Genomic DNA, 9,266 nt, shown 5'->3' with positions numbered 1-9,266 from the left:
TTATGCTCCTACAAAAAAGGTTGTTTGTGTAAAATCATACACGAGATAGTACCATGTAAAAATATTTGATATTATTTTAACAAAAAATTCATGTGATTAAAATTGTATAATAATTATGTTAATAAAAAATAATTATTATACAATATTGATCACAGAAAAAAAACTAGGGGTTAGAAAAAAATAAAAATGCAATTATATTAAAAATCAATGTAGAAATCCTTTTTTTCTTACTGATTTCATGAAAAAGTACATTGTAAATTTTATTCGATCAAAAAGGGAAAAAAATATGGTTGATTTCATGAAAAAGCAACTGGTTGAACCGGTCCTCAACAAACACACACAGACAAATCCAAAGCTGCAAGTCGATGCTCGGTTAGCAACTTGGGCTTGTACAAAACAAACTGCTCCCCCTCCTCTTCAGTTGCGGCTCGAAAGTAGACTTGCAAAAACTAGGAGCCCACGACAAAACACTAACACACCCCTAGTTGCGAGTCGATGGTCGGCTTGCAACTAGGGTCTGTCGACAAACACAAACACTCTCCTAGTTTGCGATCCTAGTTTGCGAGTCGATGGTACACGAGATAGTACCATGTAAATTTTTTTGATATTATTTTAATAAAAAATTCATGTGATTAAAATTGATGGGGACCCCTTGACAAACACACACACACCCTAGTTGCAAGTTGATGGTTGTCTTGCAACTAGGGATCCTCGACAAAACAAACACACACATGTGCCCCCCCCCCTAGTTGCTTGTCGATGGTCAACTTGCAACTGGGGGTCGTCAACAAACACACACCCTCCCTAGTTGCGAGTTGATGCTTGACATGCAACTGGGGATCCCTTGACAAAAAATAGACACACACACACACCCTAGTTGCGAGTCAATGGTCAACTTGCAACTGGGGACCCCTTGCCAAAAAGACACACATACACACACACACACACACACCCCTAGTTGCGAGTCGATGGTCAACTTGCAACTAGGGGTCCTCAACAAACACACACACCCTAGTTGCGAGTCGATTATCAAACAATGCGAGTCGATGCTTGACATGCAATTGGGGACCCGTTGACAAAATGACAAACACACACACACACACACTCTAGTTGCAAGTCAGTTATCGACATGCAATTGGGGACCTGTTGACAAAATCACAAACACACACACACACACTCTAGTTGCAAGTCAGTTATCGACATGCAATTGGGGACCTTCGAGACACACACACACACACATCCCCTAGTTGCAAGTTGATGGTCAACTTGCGACTGGGGGGCCACAAATAAAACACACATATAGACAGACACACCCCTTAGTTGTGAGTTGATGGTTAACTTGCAACTGGGGGTCCTCAACAAACACACACGCCCTAGTTGCGAGTCGATTATCGACATGCAACCGGGGACCCACGACAAAACACACACACACACCCTTAGTTGCGAGTCGATGGTCAACTTGCAACTAGGGGTCATCAACAAACACACACATCCCCCCCGGTTGCGAGTCGATGCTTGACATGCAACTCGGGGCCCCTTGACAAAATGGCACACACACACACACATCCCCTAGTTGCGAGTTGATGGTCAACTTGCAACTGGGGGCAACAAATAAAACACACATATAGACAAACACACCCCCTAGTTGCGAGTTGATGGTCAACTTGCAACTCGGGGGTCCTCAACAAACACACACACACACACCCTAATTGCGAGTCGGTTATCAACATGCAACTAGGGACACACGACAAAACACACACACATACCCCCTCTAGTTGCGAGTCAATGGTTAACTTGCAACTAGGGGTCGTCAAACAAACACACACATCTCCCTTAGTTGTGAGTCGATGCTTGAGATGCAACTGGGGACCCCTTGACGAAATGACAAACACACACACACACACACACACACACACTAGTTACAAGTCAGTTATCGACATGCAATTGGGGACCCTCGAGACACACACACATCCCCTATTTGCGAGTTGATGGTCAACTTGCAACTGGGGGGCCACAAATAAAACACACATATAGACAAACACACCCCCTAGTTGCGAGTTGATGGTCAACTTGCAACCGGGGGTCCTCAACAAACACACACACCCTAGTTGCAAGTCGATTATCGACATGCAACTGGGGACCCACGACAAAACACATACACACACACACCCTAGTTGCGAGTCGATGGTCAACTTGCAACTAGGGGTCGTCAACAAACACACACATCCCCCCAGTTGCAAGTCAATGCTTGACATGCAACTCGGGACCCCTTGACAAAATGGCACACACACACACACACATCCCCTAGTTGCGAGTTGGTGGTCAACTTGCAACTGGGGGCCACGAATAAAACACACACACGCGCGCACACACTCTAGTCGCAAGTCGGTTATCAACATGCAATTGGGGACCCTCAACACACATACATACATCCCCTAGTTGCGAGTTGATGGTGAACTTGCAACTGGGGGCCACAAAAAAACACATACATACACACACAACCTAGTTGCGAGTCGATGCTTGACATGCAACTGGGGAGCCATTGACTAGACGAAGCCTAGACATCCCTTTTTTGACGATGTTCAAGCTTGTAGCAACCATATCTGGCATTTTATGTATCCATAAAAAAATTGAAAAACAAAAATATATATTAAAATAGGTATCTATAAATGTCCCATGTGTTGTACGAAAAAAAAGTTCCAAAAATGAAAACAAAAAGTGGCACAAAAATGAAAACTAACGACCAGCAACAGATGCGGAAAAAAAAAGATAGCCCGCAATAATCGCTGCCCAAAAAAAAGAAAGCCCGCAAAACAGGCGCGGCCCAAAAACAAAAAATGTACACCCAGCAAACACGGCTCAAAACAAACAAAAAAAGAAAGACCGCAAAACAGGCGCGGCCCAAAAACAAAAAATATACACCCCGCAAACATGGGCCAAAAAAAAAGCTCACCCCGCAAACATGCGAGCGCTGCGAGCGAACGTTGCGATCGCTGTACCTGCGTTGAATAAAAAACAGTTAGATGTGACATCCTTAAAAAACATCTAGATGTGAATTAGTCGTCTGTCTAGGACGCATCTAGATGTGACATAATTATGTCACATCTAAGATGACGTCAGCCTGTTTGTATTCCTCCTGATCGATCTGTTTGTCTCTCGACAATTGTTTGTCCCGCGCTTCCCCCGCTTCGGGCCTGGTTATCTTGTTTCTCGCTTCCAGAGGCTGGGCCGCACCCGGTCTAGGACGCATCTAGATGTGACATAATTATGTCACATCTAAGATGACGTCAGCCTGTTTGTATTCCTCCTGATCGATCTGTTTGTCTCTCGACAATTGTTTGTCCCGCGCTTCCCCCGCTTCGGGCCTGGTTATCTTGTTTCTCGCTTCCAAAGGCTGGGCCGCACCCGTGAACCTCCCGCACCCCCCTCCCCCATTCCGCTCTTTCCTGGGCCTGGTTGTTTGTTTGTTTGTGGGCTTAGTTGTTTGTTTGTAGGCCTTGTGCCAGTCCATGTCTGGGCCGGGGGTACTTTTCTTGAAAGACAAGCTTGTCAAAAAAAAGTAGTCAAAAAAGTGGGCGTTCTTTTGCCAGCTGATGATCACAGCTATCCTGCCACCCCCACCCCCCAGGTCCCTCGCCCCACCCCTCCCCGATAACCCTTACCTCTAGTCCCTCGCCTCCATCCATTCCATCCCCTTCCTTCCCCGTTCCCCTACCACAGCCGCCATGGCTGGATGAAGAACAAGCAAAAATGGAGATCTGAAGAAAAGGAACAGAGCAAGATGCAGCAGGGGACAAGAATGTCAGGCAGTGGTACCTCTTCCCATGGTTAGTTACTTCTTCCCTGATTTCCTTCTTCTGAAAACACCACCGAAAAGATCAGCGTGTTGGTTGCTTGTTCCAGTCTTCATGGAACAAGAAAAAAGATTGATTGATCTGCTGACAGAAAAGAAGATAACAGGCATGTAGATCAGTGCATAGCAATAATTGTGTCATCAGGCTTGTAGGATCAGCTAGATCCAGTGTGTGCAAGTGTAATGTGCCTAGATCAGTAACCCAAAGAAAAAGACCGAAAGAAATTAAAGAATGGACAGAAATCTTCCTATCATTTACAGCAGTTCTGCATGTGCAACATTCATAAGTTATCTGTGGAAAACAGACCATTTGTTGAACTGAAAAAGAAACCAGTACCATATTTCGATACAACAAGTTGATGTACACAACAAGAAAAAAGATTAATGCAGTCATCAATATAACTTTGCCAGAAACCACCATGTACACAAGGCAAGTGTTTAACATGTTTTACCTCATGTTTATGAAATTCATATGAACCAGGAAAAAAGAGTGGATCAAAAAAAGTTGCTACAAAAATGTATTTATATTTTCAGCTTGGACAATCCCAATATCCCTGATAATTGTTGATCCCAGTCATTTGGAATGCAAAACAGTAGAGCAAGTTTGTGCCGATGTTTTATCCCACTCATTCTTCCCCAGGCATGGGCATCCTTGCCCCCTGACCAAAAATTGTACAAAAAGCTACTATAACTGTTTGATGTTGTGTGTCAGAACTCAGAACTCAGATATTATGTTTCGTTGACTATGTATGCAGGGGATGACTTTTCGTGCTACCTCAACAAATGGTCTGGTCGGCCAGTCTGTTGGTAATTTTGCGCAGCAGCATCAGCCCCCTGTAAGTGCACCCATTTCACAAGAATGAAAATCAGTTAAAAATGTATTGTTTCTCTCCGTTATTCTGTAGAGATGAACTATATCCAAAATATAAAAAATAAAAAAGCTGTTCAATGTAATGCAGGGGCTACCTTCTGGTGCTACCTCAACAAATGCTCCCGTTGGCCAGTCTGTTGCTAATTTTTGGCTGCAACATCAGCCCCCAGTAAGTACACCCCCTGTTCGCAAAGAAGAAGAATCATTAAATTATTTGAAAAAAATACAAAATGTATTGTTTCTCTCTGTTAGTCTGTAGATATGAACTGTATCCAAAATATAAAAAATGAAAAAGTTGTTTAATGTAATGCAGGCAGGAGGGTTAAGTCAAGGATTAGGCATGAACATGTCATATACATAAATGTTGCTCGGTGCTGATTGTGAGGTAAAATATGTTTTGTGCTTGATATAAAAGGAAGGAGGTTAAAGAATGGCTTATCTGTGATATTATTGTGCAGGCTGCTTATTTTGGATCACCCCACACAAGCCGCTATCCTGTTGGTGCTGAGGTATGACCAGCAACCTTGAAAAGAACACACATGAACAAATATGTTAGTTTTTTTAAATCATTGTGCAATAGAAAAAAACATGCATCTTGTTAAACTAGTTGTCTCTCTGTTTATGTGCAAAACATGTGCAGAACGAGACGTTCATGATAACTGGGCGAAACACAGACTTGAACCAACAAACTGAGATGGGGGATCCTACATCAAACAACATATTTGAAGACAATGAGAATTCAAACTGGGACAACTGCTTGTCTGATGCCTATCATCCTATACCATCTATGAAAGCTTTGACATGGAAAGATACTGTCCCAACTCCTGGTGCAGAATTTATGGAAGCTCTTGGGATGTGTGACAATGACAATGTCATTGATGATGATCCGCTGAGTGATGAGTCGAACGATGAAACAACTGCTTTCGATAATGTGCTTGCGGTCTCTGAAGAATGCGCTGATGTAGTTGTTGTTGAGGATGAGATTCAGCAGACTGAAAATGCAGCAATGGACAATGATCATGTGAGACTGACCCCAGATGACATAGACAACTTTCTTGAGGAAGATGGTATTGCTGCAGAACAGACTTCAAGCCAACAGGTCAGAAGCCTACATGTGCCACAAATGGGCATGATATTTGACACGTCGAATGCAGCCCTAGCGTTTTACAACCAATATTCTTCCATCAGTGGATTTGCTGTGAGAAAAGCATCAAACTACCGTGGGCAAACTATCCCAGGAGGCGGTGAGTCTCGGTGCATCTTCAGATGCAACAGGGCGGGAAAGGTACTTGATGAGGAGCAAAAAGAGGCCCAAAGGAAAAAAGGCAAGAAAAACGGCAAGAGAAAACTGGCAGGGTACCACCAGAGAAGACAAGGAAAAGGAGGAGGAATGCTATTGACATAACAGGTTGCCAAGCTAAATTAGTTGTCTCAAAGAGGAATGACAGGTGGTTCATCACAGATATGAATCTCGAGCACAACCACGAGTTGAGTCCGCCGGAAGAGACCAAGTATTTGAGATCCCACAAACATATGACAGAGGAAGAAAAGTTGTCTGTTCGTACATTCAACTCTGTGAAGATGCCCACAAGAAAAATCATGGCCATTCTTGAATATTTACGACAAGGCCCACTACCTTACACGAAAAAGTTTGTTAGTAATGTGAGAGCATCCATGAGAAAGGAGAATAGTGGCAATGACATGATGCAACTTCTGGACTACTTTAGGGGAAGACAAGCGGATGATTCAAGATACTTTTACAAGTTCAAGGTTGATCCGAAGAACCCAAGCAAGGTCCTATGCATTTTTTGGGCAGACGGATATTCAAGGAAAATGTACTATATGTACGGTGACAGCATAAGCTTTGACACAACTTACAAGACCAACAAATACAATCTTCCCTTTGCTCCCTTCGTTGGTGTTTCTGGACATGGGCAGAATTTCTTGTTTGCATGTTCCATCATTCAAGATGAGACGATTGACACTTTTGAATGGTTGTTTCACACATTCCTTGACTGTATGGGTGGCAAGCAACCCGCGACGGTCATCACAGACCAAGATGCATCAATGGAAAAGGCTGTGCCTGCTGTGTTCAACCAGTCCAAACATAGGAACTGTTTGTTTCATGTCAAGAAAAAGGCAGAAGAGAAGTGTTGCAGGACTTTTGTGAGTAAAGGTGATCTCCATGCAGACTTCACTGACATTGTGCACAACTCCCTCACAGTTGTGGAATTTGAGAAGCTATGGCAAGAGATGGTTGAGAAGTATGATATTGGGAGCGTCAAATATTTCAAGATAATGTGGAAGGAAAGGAGAAGATGGGACCCTGTCTACTTCAAGAAGGATTTTCTTCCATTGATTCACTCCACCTCTCGCAGTGAAGGCATGAACGCCATCTTCAAGGACAATGTAGCGTCAACTTACAATGTGATGAGCTTCATGACAGAATACCAAAGAATCTCAGAACAGATAGAAGACATGGAGAGGGAGCAAGACTCCAAGACTAGGACGACACAACCAACGTTTTGGGTACACAATGAACTTGAGGTACAGGCTGCGCAGATGTACAACCGGCAAATCTTTTACTTGTTTCAGAAGCAAATGAAGTTTGCTGCTAACCTCCATGTGGATGTCATCGAAAATGGCTCAAGATATGAAGTTTACAGGTCAAGGATGCTTGCTGAGAAGGATTTCAGGACGCGCCGCTATCTAGTGCTTGCAAACATCAACCATGGAGATTTTGCTTGCATCTGTGGGAAGTTCCAAAAGGACGGAATTGTTTGTGCACACATACTAAGAGTCCTTCAACAGTTGAACATATCTGAGCTACCAGAGAAGTATTATCTGGAAAGGTGGAAACCAAAGGACAGGAAGTATGTGAGGCACAAACAGTTTAATATACCAATGGAGCTGACTGAAGGAAGTCGACATATGAGGTACACACTTCTCTCCAAAATGCTGAATGAAATGGCTTCCGATGGTGCACGAACGAACGAGAAGTACTTGTTTGTGGTCAGAGAGGGTGAAAATATTTGTTGGGCTTGAAAGATGACTAGAGCAGATGAGTTGAAGAGCTCAGGCCAAAAGAGTTCAACAAGAAGTGCCCTAGATACAAGTTACCTCATCCCCCTCCTTATGTTACGAACCTTACAAAGACCCAGATGTTGCAGCTCTAAAGATGTCCACGTCCGATACCGGCACAGTCAGAGAGAAGTGCTTGCAAAAAATCATGGATGTGCAGCCACTGTAACAGCGGGGAACACACTATACTACTTGTGAACCTCATTCCCAAGTCTAGGTCAGAACCAAAGGCAAAGCACCAAGCAAAAAACACAGGTTTGTTGTCTTGGTTCATATTCATTAAATTAATTCCCGTGTGTGTTCGCTAACAACAAATAAAAAAAAATGTCCTATGTAGCAGGTGTCCTAGTGTCGATGTGAAAGAAATGGCTAAACGTCAGCGAAAGAAGGCGCTAGCAAATGGAGGAGCCTAGTGAAAAAAGACGACAGTGACATAACACAAATTGAAAAACATATAACTTTGTTGAATAAATTAACCATGTGTACCTGAAAATATGATGGCCAAGGTGAAAACAGGAAAATTGCTTCTCCTATTACTCCTTTGGATTTTCTAGTGTGTATTTGCAGTTGCTCTACTAAAAAATTCCGGTGCTGATTTCTTCTCCTTTGTTTCCTTTGTATTTTCCACTGCATTCACGAGGAAAAAAATTCAGAAAAATGGCAGGTGCAGGGGGGAAGAAGAAAAAATGTACGGTAAAAAAATATAAAAAATGTTGAACATTTATAAATAAAAAAATTATATCACAGGGTGACATAGCCTGGCACAACCCAGAGACTAACATTCAAGAGTGACAATTATAGAGTGAAAAATGAGAAGTGAAACTAGCCAAATGCGGTGGATGCAGAAACTTTCACCTTGTATAAGCAAAAAACAAAAAGAATCCTTGTTGGTGTGTCTCCTCTCAAAAATAACATGAAGTTGACTTCATAAGTATAAATAGAAGAAGCAATGAGAAAAAAACTATACGAATTGAAGCAACACCTACCGATTACCTGCATCCCTTCCTTCATTCCTTTTGTTGATGTAGATGACAGAAACTAGTTGGACAGAAAACACATTGAAGAATTGTATTGGTTTAACACATAAAAATGGTGCCCAGGAAAACAAAAAAAAGGACAAATAAAGTGAGAGTAAAAACGAAAATTCATGGGAAGCAAAGAAACTTGTTTTGACCAGGAATAATATTGCATGGAGTAGCACATATGTTACACAACAGGAGATGCCTTCCAAATATTTAGTTAGGCTCTGCTAGAACAAACAAATAGAAAGAAGAATCTAAAAAAAAATCCTATGTAGTTGGCTCTTCATTTGGTCCTCTGAGGACAGTTGGTACTCGTTTCTGGTTGCATTGAACTTGGTTGTGTTTTCCCTGTTGACATAAAAAGAGAGACAATCTATCAGTAGCACCAGGAAAAAAACATTGCCTTCTTTTTAAGTGATGTGTGGCTGTATATGAAATT

The 9,266-nt window shown here is 42.4% G+C and overlaps 1 pseudogene; it reads left to right on the top strand.

Annotated features, from left to right (window-relative positions):
• The first annotated feature begins 5,031 nt into the window (after positions 1 to 5,031).
• On the top strand, positions 5,032 to 7,833 carry LOC125539828 (annotated as a pseudogene).
• The last annotated feature ends 1,433 nt before the right edge of the window (positions 7,834 to 9,266 follow it).

This window comes from Triticum urartu, chromosome 1, assembly GCF_003073215.2.
Source record: "Triticum urartu cultivar G1812 chromosome 1, Tu2.1, whole genome shotgun sequence".
Lineage (NCBI taxonomy): Eukaryota > Viridiplantae > Streptophyta > Magnoliopsida > Poales > Poaceae > Triticum > Triticum urartu.
The sequence above is the reverse complement of the archived record's forward strand: the minus strand, read 5'-3'. Positions and strand labels throughout refer to the sequence as shown.